Here is a 12,040-nt window from a genome sequence, read left to right as displayed (position 1 = left end):
TATTAGGGTGTTTGTTAAGAGTGGAACAGGCTGCCCAGCCATATCTTGAACAGAACCTGTGCCATTTTCCAAAAACTAGAGATGAATCACAGCTTATACAGCTATCCTAAAACAAATGAGAAAATATATTCCCTCTACTTTAATATTAAAACACTAGAGAAAATGTATTTTCTCTGCTTTAGTCAGAGGCTGAATCAGGAATGCCTGCCATGACTCCGTGGCTTAAAGGCCCAACTTCCGGGGCATTGGAGGTTTCACAGTGGTCCCAGTTCAGTTATCTGGGAGGAGGGCCTGACACCCCCGGAAGCCCCAGGTGCACAAAGCAGCAGCAGCAGAGAGCAGGGCCAGGGATCCCCAAACTGCCCAGGAGCTGAGGAAGTGGTGGTGGTGCCTCAACTGGGGTTACAGGCTGGAATGGGCATCACCTGTGGGAGATGTCAGGATCCAAGAAGGGGGGGTCGAAACTAAAAGTGCGTGTCTCCTCGTTCCCCTACCTCCCCCGCCCCCGATTCCACCCCTAGGAGTTTATCCTGCCGATGCACTAGCAAGTAACAACAATCATGGCTAACACCGAGTACCTGTTCCCTGCCTGGTGCTATGCGAAACGCCTTAGGTATATTACCTTTTTTAATTCTGACCACCCTTGAGGCAGGTACTATTATCCTTATTTGTGGATGAGGAAACTGAATCACAGAAAATTGGAGTAACTTGCTCCTGCGTGAATTAAGGAATTAACCAGGTAATTCATGGTATCATTGTTAGTAATCACAACCGAGTAAACAGCATAAACACCCATCAATAGGGAACTGGCTAAGTATGTTAAGGCGCACACACACAAATGGAGTATTACGCTGCCATAAAAAAGAACAAGCATGCCTGGAGCAGGCTCTTTTGGAGCAGAGAGGGACAGGGGCAGCTCTGAGTACAGCCTCCTTTACTAGACACTAATATTGCTGTCCCATAGAATATGGGAGAACCACACTTCCTTGTCCCCTTAGCAGTCAGGCAGAGCCACGTGACATGTTCTGGCTATAGTGGGTTGAATGGTTCCCCCATCCCCCAAAAAAGAAACTCTACTTCCCTGAACCTGTGAATGTGACCTCAGTTGGGAAAAGGGTCTTTGCAGGTGTGATTAAGAATCTCCAGATGATTCTAAACCAAAACCAAACCCTTTGCTCTCGAGTTGATTCCAACTCATAGCGACCCAACGGGACAGAGTAGAACTGCCCCATGGGGTTTCCAAGGAGGAGCTGATAGATTTGAACTGCGACTTTTGGTTAGCAGCCTGAGCTCTTAACCACTGCACCACCAGGGCTCCTTTGGATGATTAAATGTGATTAAATTAAGGATTTGGGTGGGGGGACGGCAGCGACACATGACCCCATCCAAGCCAACTAGAAGCCTTTTCCTCAGGAATCTGAAACTTGAATGGAGGGACATCTCGCAGGGAGAAAGCAGGAGCCCACATATTCTCCTTTTGAGGAGCACAGATGTTGAATGCAGGGCTGGAGGGACTGGGACAGATGCATGGGGCCCTGGCCAGGGGCTGGGTGTTCTCTCCAAGGACCACGGACTTGTTGCTGATAGGTACAGCTCCCAGCCTGGGGAGTCTGGCAGGGTGAACTTGGCCACTGGGGAAAGAGAGTAAGAGATGGGGCCTGCTACTTTTGACTCAAGAAGTAAATGAATTGCAATGGCAAACCTTGCTCATTGCATCCAAAATGCCCTGTTCCTCTGACTGCTGAGAACGTTGGTCTGCCTTCCATCTTCTTCCTTCTTTGGACATTAGCACCTCCTTTGTTTCTCTTTTGGAAACTCGATTTTCCCCAGAGCTGGTTCCAGCCACCCTCTCTGGAGGCACATGACCCCAGCCAAGCCAACTAGAAGCCTTTTCCTCAGGAATCCGAAACTTGAATGGAGGGACGTCTTGTAGGAAGAAAAGCAGGAGCCCACGTATTCTCCTTTCGAGGAGCAGCTCCTGGCTCTCAATCAGTCGTGGGCTCCAGGGGAGATTGGACATGTGATCACGAGTGCCAGGGATGGTAGACTGAGTTGCTTGTCAGAACACCCAGGTGCAAAGACATTTGCAGCCCGGACTGCCTCCCACACATGGCTCCGGGGACCTGCCTCAGCAAGCACTCACCGGGAAACCACAGAAGCCGATGACTCAGGTGCCACTGCCAAACTTTGGCCTTGAGGGCAGTGCCTGTGACCAGGCCCCCAAGGACTGAAAACCAGGAGCTTGGCCTCCCGCGGGGACAGCCCTGCACTACATCCCCCTCGGAGCAGTACTGAAGGACCCTGGAGAAGGAGCCTCAGAGCAGAGCTTCCAGTGCCACCTCCTGCTGCCCACTTTGCCAGTGAAGAGAAACAGCCAAGGTCAGCACCATCCATAGTCTTGGGCCGAGGCCAGACTTCAGGGATTTGGAAGAGGCAAGATTGGAGGACTGGCGTTGGGACGTTGGTGGAGAAGGTAAGGAAGGGGCTGGGGGGGGAGGGGGAGTGGTTCATACATGTGACTGTGCGTGTCCCACAGGGAAGAATAAAGGGCTCCTAACAACCTGGTGGCCAATGACCAGAGGTTGTCACTGTGACCTGTGGCTTGGTGGGTATTCAGACATCTATTGGCACAACAGTTAAGCACTTGGCTGCTAGCCAAAAGGTTGACGGTTCAATCTACCCAGTGGCCCCACTGGAGACAGACCTGAGGATCTGCTTCCACGAAGATGACAGCCTAGAAAACCCTATGGGGCAGTTCTACTCTGTCACATGAGGTCTCTATGAGTTGAAATCAACTTGAAGGCACCTAACAACGATAGCAACATGGCCTCATAACAAACTTAAAGGCTTCAAACAATCATCAGTTCACTTGCTCATGGTTCTGTGCATCAGGAATTCAACAGGGCACGTTGGGGGCGGCTCGTTCACTTGGCTGCACTCAGTGGGCAGGGCTAAGGGGCCAGAGTAAAACCAAGGGGGAGGGTCTGACCTGTTCACCCTGAGACCCCAGGCCTCCACTGCACCCCCATCTCCCCAGCCTAGCTTCTGGAGTGCCAGCAGTCAGCCTCATACCTCTTGGCTGGGAGAGTGGAAACTGATACTGGCAGGGCAGGGGAGAGGGGGGTGGTGACCGGGTCTGTGTCCAATAAACCTGCTGTGAAGTTTACAAGCCCCTCTCACACATGAACCTGCTGTCAGCTTTTGACAGCCCCGCTCCTAAAATGCAAAAATATTTTTGGACAACAAAATAATGATACAACATATAATTGTCAGATATTGGACAGAAATCTCTAGCATGAAAGAGATCATAATAACCCAGAGGAGATAAAGACAATGCAGGAAGCAGAAGAAAACTCCAAATATAACCGTCATCTTCAGAGAGACAGCAAAATATGCTACACCTGAAAATAACAGATGCTACTCAAAAGAATGGAGAAAAAGGAAGAGCTCTTGGAAATTAAAAATATGACAGCAGAAATGAAAAATTTCAAGAGGATAAAGCTGAAAATGCATTTAAAAAATAGAAGAAGAAGATAAAAGCAAGAAAAGATAAGAAAAATAGAGTTTTATTTGAGGACCTTCATAGTTGAGTTCCAGAGAGGGGACAAAAGGAGAGGGCAGGGAAAAAAAAAGACAGTAGAGAGGAAATTACTATTACAGTATAGGTAATACAGTCACATTTCCCAGGACTGAAGAGCATGGGCTTTTAGATGGAAAGGCCACTGAGGGTCCAACACAATGAATGAAAAAAGACCAAAGGTGGATACAAAAACACCACCATAAGATTCCAGAGCCCCCAGGGGTTCTGCCACCTTCCAGAGAGAAAAACAAAGAGACAAGCAAACAGGTTACACACACGGGATAAGGAATTTGGAATTGTATCAGATTTCTGGTGATGACTTAACATGTCCACAAATATTTTGGGGTTCCTCCCAACAAGAGATGGATCTCTGTGCCTCCAGTCAAGCCCAGGCAGGTCTTGCTGGTTACCTCTAAGTGCAGAATGTGGTGGCAGGGATGCTGTGGGGTTCCTAGGCTGTTAGAAAAGGCCATGCAGTCTCTCTTGGGACCTTCACTTAGTCCCCGTGTGTTATGGCTTGAATCGTGTCCCCCCAAAGTATATATTGGAATTCTAACCCTTATACCTGTGGATATAATCATGTTTAGAAACAGGGTGCTCTTTGTTAAGCTAGTGTAAAAATGGTGTGGCGGTGGGGCATCTGACCTCCCCTACCTTCACTAGGAGGCAGGAGAATCAAGATCAACAGCCCAGGGCTGATTCCTACGAGGTGGAGTTCAGACATGCCTCCGCTCCCCAATCTTTTTACCAATTCTGACAGAAGCCGTCCCTCCCATGGCACTCTCTACTTCTCTGCTGGGTTCCATAATTTGTTGCAATGGCCACACAGAACTCACAGACAATCCTCATGATTATGAGGTTTATTAGGGAAGTAGCAGGTTATAATTCAGGATTGGAAATGACTGCGGACACAGCTCAGTCAGGGCAGCTCCTCGGTCATGCCCACAGGCAGGACTCTCCCTGGCCCTTGGCGTCTCAGCCCTTGGCCCCTCAGCCCCTCGGGCTTTTTGGACTAGCCTGGCATCTGCCCTGCTCAGGCAAGTGTTACAAAGCTCTTTTGGCTCTGCCGATAAGTGCTTGGAGGCACCCCACTCCGCCAGCAAGCCTCTTGCCCAAAGGCACTCGGCTCTCTCACTCTATAGGCCAGGAAACCTACGGTGCCATATCCTGGTTCTGCTGCCTCTGCTGCCGCTGTTTCTCTGCTGCTGCTTCTCGCCATCTCTGGTGTTTCTGCTCTCTCTCCGTGTCCTGGGTCTAGGAGGTTCTTAGAGCAAAGATCGCGGGTCCAAAGGATTCACTCCACTCTTGTCTCTTCTTGGTAGTGGTAAAGTCCCTGTTCCCCCTGGTCCACCTCTGGGATGGCTCATTTTTAAGCCTAGTGGGATGGCAAATCTGACCAATCCCTTTGTTAGGGTTTCATACACCTTATTTGCATGGTCCTACCCCCACAAGGTGCTAGTCACCTTATTTACATTATTAGCAAGCTGTCCAATCTCCTTGGTGGGCCACAAGTGCCTTATTTGCATAGTCCCACCCAGTTATTTGGTGGGAGTTACAAGACCATGGCAAAAAAAGGTCACATAAAAGCAATTCATCACACTGCAGCTAATTAGATCATACCTGAGCAGGGTGGGTTCTATATCTAATCACTTCTGAGTTATAAAAAGAGCAGATTAGACACAGAGTCATGCACATACAGGAGGAAGAAGAAGACAGGCAATGGAGACATCCACCTACACGTCCTGATTCATGCTACAGCATGGATGAACCTTGAGAACATCATGCTAAATGACAGAAGCCAGACACAAAAGGCAACTGTGTTAGTTATCTAGTGCTGTGATAACAGAAATACCACAAGTGGATGGCTTTAACAAACAGAATTTTATTCTCTCACAGTTTAGGAGGCTAGAAGTCCGAATGCAGGCATTCAGCTCCAGGGGAAGGTTTTCTCTCCCTCAGCTCTAGGGGAAGGTCTTTGTCATCAATCTTCCCCCAGTCTAGGAACTTCTCAGTGCAGGGACCCCGGGTTAAAAGGACATGCTCTGCTCCTGGTACATCTTACTTGGTGGTATGAGGCCCCTGTCCTGTCTGCTAAATGCTCTTTTAAATCTCAAAAGAGATTGACAGGTTACAACCTAATCCTGTAGATTGAGTTCTGCCTCATTAACATAACTGCCTCTAATCCTGCCTCATTAACATCATGGAGATTAGGATTTATAACACATAGGATAAGTACATCAGATCACAAAATTGTGGACAACCACACAATAGTGGGAATCATGGCCTAGCCAAGTTGACACATAATTTTGGGGCACACAATTCAATCCATAACAGCCACATGGCGTATGATTCTATTTATATGACATGTCCGTAACAGGCCCTTGTTCTACATACATTTGAGAATCAGCTTGCCCAAGTCAATAAAGAGCCTCGATGGACTTTTTTTCTATTATAGTACTTTAGATGAACTTTACAAAACAAACTAGTTTTTCAGCAAACAGTACACACATCGTTCCTTGACATGGGCTAACAACCCCACGACATGTCCACACTCTCCCTCCTCAACGCTGGGTTCCCTATTGCTGGCTTTCCTGTTCCCTCCTGGCTTCCAGTCCCTGCCCCAGGGCTGGTGTGCCCCTTTAGTCTTGTTTTGTTCCATGGGCCTGTTCAATCTTTGGCTGCCTCAGGAGTGGCCTCATTACTGAGCTCAAACAGTGTCAGAGAGCCACACTTTCAGGGTTTCTCTCGTCTGTCAGGCCAGCAAATCTGGTCTTTCTTTTTGTGTTAGAATTTGTTCTACATTTTTCTCCAGGTCTGCCCGGGACCCTCTACTGTGATCCCTGTCAGAGCCGTCAGTGGTGGTACAGGGCACCATCTAGTTGTACTGGACCCCGTCTGGTGGAGGCCGTGGTAGATGTGGTCCATTAGTCCTTTGGACCAATCTTTCCCTTGTATGTTTAGTTTTCTTCATTCTTCCTTGTTCCCGAAGGAGTGAGACCAGTAGAGTATCTTAGATGGCCACTCACAGGCTTTTAAGACCCCAGACGCTACTCACCAAAGTAGAGCGTAGAACATATTCTTTATAAACTATGTTATGCCAATTGAGCTACATGTTCCCCGAGACCATGGTCCCCCGAGCCCTCAGCCCAGCAATTCTGTCCTTCAGGGTGTTTGGATGTGTCTATGGAGCTACCATGACCTTGCCTTGTACAGGTTGTGCTGGCTTCCTCAGTATTTTGTACTGTCTTACCCCTCACCAAAATTTCCACTTATCTATTGTCTATTAAGTGTTTTTCCATCCCCACCCCTCCCCTCCCTTGTAACCATCAAAGATTGTTTCTTTTTGCATGTAAACTTTTTTGTGAATTTTTACAGCAGTGGTCTCATACGATATTTGTCCTTTTGTGATCAACTTATTTCACTGAGCAAAATGCTCTCCAGATTCATCCATGTTGTGAGATGCTTCGCAGACTCATCATTGTTCACTGAGCCTTGAGGGACTTTTGATTGAAATTGGCAGCAAATTTATAGATGAATTTGGAGAGACGCGACATCTTTATATTAAGTCATCGCACCTGGTAAAGAACCCGAGCAGGTGAGGTGCTAGCTGGAGGAAGGGAAACATAGGATGGATGACGGAGGAAGGAAGCCGTAAGTATTGGTTATGGCGTCATGACCCATTGCAGCAATGGAGCCCCCATCCATATGCCCTTTGTGGCTCTGAGTTTTGTACATTGGGAGGAAATTGTCTTTGCAAGGTGCAAAGTGGTCCCTAGAGAAAGAAAATGTTAACAGAAGACGAACAGCTCAACCTGTTTCTATTAATAAAAGCTCAACAGGTCTTCTTTTTTTTTTTTTTTGCTGATTTGCAAAATGGGACCCGGCCTTTCTAAAAACAGAACCCTGGAGGAATGAGGAAGATGAGTTTCATATTTCTAATGGCTCGGGATTAGTTGAAGGGGTGTGTAAACTCTTCCTGGTGTTTGTCACCCTAAATAACCATCAAGGGCTAACTGGGAGAAAAAGAAGAGAATAGAGCTTTTGTGCAACGGGACAAAGGAGGTGTAAGCAGGACCCCAAAGGAGGACTTGGGGACAGGCAAAGGACCAACATGAGGACATTCCAGACACCCAGACCTGGCCTGCTGGGTATCTGAGCATGGATCTCCTGCTAAGTGATGCCAGGATGAGTGGACCAAGGGAGCCTTTCTGGTGCTTGAGGCCTGTGCCCACCCAAGACCTCGCCAGTGCCCCCAAAGGAAACTGCAGATGACATCCAATACTTCAGCACCTGTATAATCCTGCATTCCTTTCCTGTTCCCGCCACAACAAATTACCGCAAACTGGGAGGGTTCACACAACACATATCTATCTATTCTCTCACAGTTCTAGAGGCCAGATGTCTGAAATCAAGGTGTCGGCAGTGCCATGCTCCCTCTAAAGGCTCTAGGGCAGGATCTTTCCTGGCCTCTTCCAGGTTCTGGTGGTTCCCGCCATTCCTGGGCTGGGGCAGTATCACCCAAATCCCTGCCTCCATCTTCACATGGTGCTTTGCGTCTGTTCTCTCCCCTTCTGTCTCTTATAAGTAAGACAGATAGGGTTCACTGTGCTGGCAGAACAAAAGAGCTGTTCAAAGATTACCATCTAGAAGATGGGTAGACAGGAACCACACCCTGTCCACAAGAGATAAGGCTGAAACAACCCATGAATTACTATCTCCTTCTTAGTGTTTTTCTAGTCCCTTCCCCTTTACAGGCTTGCGCATAAGCAGAAAAACAAAGTGTAACCGCTGTTTAACTAAAGGTCAGTGCGCTTGCTATATCCCATAATAAGTGATGCCAAGGGCTGCGGAGAGGACTCCATCTTGAATATCAGCGGGTTCCGTCTTAGATTCCAGATGCCCGGCAACCTAATTAACATGCATCACCATTCTGAGAAGTACCTGCCCCTTGAAAGAAGCCCACTAAATAGTCATTACTCTGTTGTCTCCACCAAACCCGTATAAGCCCTAGCCTTGCTTCCCTTTTTTAGTTACTCTTTTAGAGAGGATTAGATCTCTGCTGACTCCTTTTGCTTGACTCAAGCAAAATAAAGCTTGCTGAAGATAAAGTTTGTCCGTCGCGTATATTCTTACTCGGGGAAAGACAAGGACCTTTGTGTCAGATTGGCAATTGGTAACATAAGGACACCAGGTGTCTTAGTCATCTAGTGCTGCTGTAACAGAAATACCAGAAGCAGACGGCTTTAATGAAGAGAAATTTATTTTCTCACAGTCTAGTAGGTTACAAGTCCAAAATCAGGGCATCGGCTCCAGGGGAAGGCTTTCTCTTTCTGTTGGCTCAGGAGGAAGGTCTTTGTCCTCAATCTTTCCCTGGTCAAGGAGCTTCTCAGGTGCAGGGACCCCATGTCCAAAGTATGCACTCTGCTCCTGGTGCTGCTTTCTTGGTGGTAGGAAGTCCCCAGCTCTCTCCTTGCCTCCCTTTCCTTTTATCTCTTAAGAGATAAAAGGTGGTGCAGGCCATGCCCTGGGGAAACTCCCTTTACCTTGGATCAGGGAGGTGATCTAAGTAAGGGTGGTGTTACAATCCCACCCGAATCCTCTTTAGCATAAAATTACAATCACAAAATGGAGGACAACCACATGATACTGGGAATCATGGCCTAACCAAGTTGACACATATTTTGGGGGGAACACAGTTGAACCTGTAACACCAGTCATTGGGCTTAGGGCCCATCCTAAATCCGGAATGATTTCCTCTCAAGATTGTTAAGTTAGTCTCATCTGCGAAGAGCATTTTTTCCCAACTCAGGTCACATTCACAGGTTTCAGGGGTTGGGAAGTGGACGTATCTATTTAGGGGCCACAGTTCGAGACACTAGAAAGACAAAAAGGGGCGCCAAGACACTGGCAGGATGATGGAGAGAGCCTGCTGAGCACACCAGGGTGCCCTGGGCTACGTCAGCAGGGTGGGGAGACCCCATGACACATGCAGATGTGGGCCAGATATGCCAGTGATTGTGTGGCTCGCGCTCAATGTGTCCCTGTCCTACGTGTGCCCCACCAGCTGTGACTGATCAACTTTACTTTCTTAAGTTTGAATTTATGATTAAAAAGAAAGGGGAGGGGAGTTCCAGTTCAAGATGGGAGAAAAACCAAAACCAAACCAAACCCTTTGCCATTGGTCTGGTTGATCTGGCTCATAGCGACCCTACAGGACGGAGTAGAACTGTCCCATAGGGTTTTCAAGAAGTGGCTGGTGGATTCAAACTGCCGGCCTTTTGGTTAGCAGCCAAGTTCTTAACCACTGCACCACCCTGAAATCCATCCTGTCTTTCTCAAACACACCAAAATCAGAGGAAAAAAATTAATACTGAAACTCAGCCACACAGAAATGAAAAGGGGAATTCTGCATTTACTGGAAATAAGTCTCTCTCTGAGGGAAAGAAAAGGTTCCTGGCGGCACAAATGGTGAGCCCTGGTGGCACAATGGTTAAGCACTCGACTGCTAACCAAAAGGTTGGCGGTTCGAATCTACCAGCTGCTCCTTGGAAACTCCATGGGGCAGTTCTATTCTGTCCTATAGGGTTGCTATGAGTTGGATTGACTAGATGGTAATGGGTTTGTTTTTTTTTTTTTGGCACAAATGGAGTGGCACCACAAAAGACAGCCCTGGTGGGTCTACTTCTGTAAATCACAGCCATGGAAAACTGCAGTGCAGTAAATTACTTAATAAGGCCTTTCTAGCCATTTTTTTTTTTTTTTAGCCATTGTCTTAGTAACACCCACCAAATGACTCAGTGGGACTATGCAAATAAGGCATTTGTGGCCCACAAAAGGGACTGGACATCTTGCTAACAATACAAATAAGGGGCATGGCACCCTTGTGGGGGTAGAACTACACAAATAAGGTGTATGGAACTTGCTATGGATTGAATTGTGTTCCTCCAAAATGTGTGTCAACTTGGCTAGGCCACGATTCCCAGTATTGTTTGGTCATCCACTGTTTTGTGATTTGATGTGCTTATCCTATGTGTTGTAAAGTCTATGTCTATGATGTTAATGAGGCAGGATTAGAGGCAGTTATGTTAATGAGGCAGAACTCAATCTACAGGATTATCTTGAGTCAACCTCTTTTGAGATTTAAAAGAGAACTAAGCAGAGAGGAGAGGGGCCTCATGCCACCAAGAAAGTAACTCGAAGAGCAGAGTGTGTCCTTTGGACCTGGGGTCCCTGTGCTGAGAAGCTCCTAGACCAGGGGAAGATTGAGGACAAGGACCTCACCTCAGAGCCACAGAGAGAGAAAGCCTTCCCCTAGAGCTGGCACCCTGAATTTGAACTTCTAGTCTCCTATTTTTTTTTTTTTTTAGATTTCTGTATGTTAAAGGCATCCACTTTCTGTATTTCTGTTATAACAGCACTAGATAACTAAGACAGAACCCTGACAAAGGGATTTGTCAGTTTTGCCATTCCTCTAGGCTTAAAATGAGCCATCCCAGAGGTGGAAAGGGGGAACCTCACTACCACCAAGAAAAAGACATGGGAGCAGGGCCTGTCCTTTGGACCCAGGGTCCCTGCACTGAGAACCTCCTAGACCCAGAAGACAGAGAGAGAGAGGGAGAGAGCTGTAACACTGGAGATGGCACAAGATGGCAAGAAGCAGGGAAGAGAAACAGTGGCAGCAGAACCAGGAAACCAGTGGGAGATGGCACAGTGGGCTTCCTGGCCCATGGAGCAAGGGGTTGCAGTGGCTGTCCTGAGCCACAGAGCAGGAGACCGGAGCACCTTTGGGCAGGAGGCTTACTGGCTGGCAGAGTAGATTGTCCCCTGGGCACTTATTGCTGTAGCTAAAGAGTTTTGTTAACACTTGCCTGAGCAGGGCAGAGGCCGGCCCAAGAGGCCTGAGAGCTGAGAAGAGGCTGTCCTGATCGAAGAACTGTGAGTTCTGTGTGGCCACTGCAAGGAATTACCGAATCCATCAGAGAAGCAGAGAGTGCCATGGGAGGGAAGGCTGGAGTCGGAATTGGTAAAAATGTTGGAGGGTGGGGGTATGTCTGACATCTGCCTCACGGGGATCAGCCTTGGGCTGTTGATCGTGATTCTTTCTCCTTCCCCCTAGTGAAATCAGAGGAGGTCAGGCTCCCCTGCCAAGCCATTTTTACAAAAACCCTATGGAGCACGGTTCTATTCTGAAACACGAAGAGTCACCATGAGTCGGAATTGACTTGAAGGCAGTAGGTTTGGCTTGGTTTTAAAGGAAAGTAATGGGAAGAAACTGGCAGCTATAGATGGGAGTGGAGGGCTTGTGTCCCGGTCAGGAAGCAGTAATGCAGCCAGGCTGAACACATGACTTGATCAGCCCCCAGGGCTGGAGAGCAAAACTGAGAATCCACCCATGGCTGAGGGCCAGGTCCAACCGCCAGCATGAAGCAGGAACCAGAAATGCCCTGCCAGGTCATGAAC

This window comes from Loxodonta africana, chromosome 7, assembly GCF_030014295.1.
Source record: "Loxodonta africana isolate mLoxAfr1 chromosome 7, mLoxAfr1.hap2, whole genome shotgun sequence".
NCBI classification, from domain to species: Eukaryota; Metazoa; Chordata; class Mammalia; order Proboscidea; family Elephantidae; genus Loxodonta; species Loxodonta africana.
Note: the sequence above shows the minus strand (reverse complement) of the source record.